Source organism: Galeopterus variegatus, unplaced genomic scaffold, assembly GCF_000696425.1.
Source record: "Galeopterus variegatus unplaced genomic scaffold, G_variegatus-3.0.2 Scaffold3628, whole genome shotgun sequence".
NCBI classification, from domain to species: Eukaryota; Metazoa; Chordata; class Mammalia; order Dermoptera; family Cynocephalidae; genus Galeopterus; species Galeopterus variegatus.
This window is the reverse complement of record NW_007729739.1, coordinates 163113-163752: the sequence shown is the minus strand read 5'-3', so window position 1 is coordinate 163752 and position 640 is coordinate 163113. Positions and strand designations below refer to the sequence as shown.

At 46.7% G+C, this 640-nt stretch overlaps 1 protein-coding gene across 1 annotated transcript in view; it reads left to right on the top strand.

Moving 5' to 3' along the window:
• CSMD2 (CUB and Sushi multiple domains 2) overlaps positions 1-640 on the top strand; it is a 122166-nt gene that overhangs the window by 49240 nt on the left and 72286 nt on the right. The gene's annotated exons all lie outside the window — the stretch shown is intronic.

Sequence of the window (640 nt, the reverse complement as noted above, 5' to 3'; positions counted from 1 at the left end):
ATTCATGTAGCAATTAACTGTGTGCCAGGTAATAAAAGCCAAGTTGTGAGCCCACCCTGAACTTCACCTCTAACACCATCCTGCATCCAAGCCCCAACGGGTCTCTGCCCATAGGGAGGTGTTTGAAGCTGGGAGTGTTTGGCCATGGGTCAGAAGGGAAACAAGCTGACTTCGGTGGGTGCTCTCAGGAGCCACACACAGTGTACAGAGGCTAAGTAGTAGAAAGAATATGGGATTTGGAAGCAGCCAGACCTGGACCAAATCTACCTATGCCACTTAATTCCTGTGTGACCTTGGGGAAGTAACTTCACCTTTCTGAATCTCGCTTGCTCACAAGTAGAGTAAGAGCACCTCACAGGGTGAACATTCGGGAGGTAACAGCCTGTGGCAGTGCCTGACATATAGGAGGTGCTCAGCAAATGGTCCTCACCTTCCCTTCAGTGCTGGTCACTGCCACTGGGTTCTTCTTAGATCCTCTTTCCTTTTTTAATCTTAAAATATGGCTCCTGCTTTTTGCATCAAAAACAAAGAAAGGATGATAGAAGATAAGCAAAAGAGTACTTGGCTGTCCTGGCCCTGTGGACAGATAGATACTCACTAATATCTGTTATGTGAGTGAATGAGGAATGGGAAAGTGAAA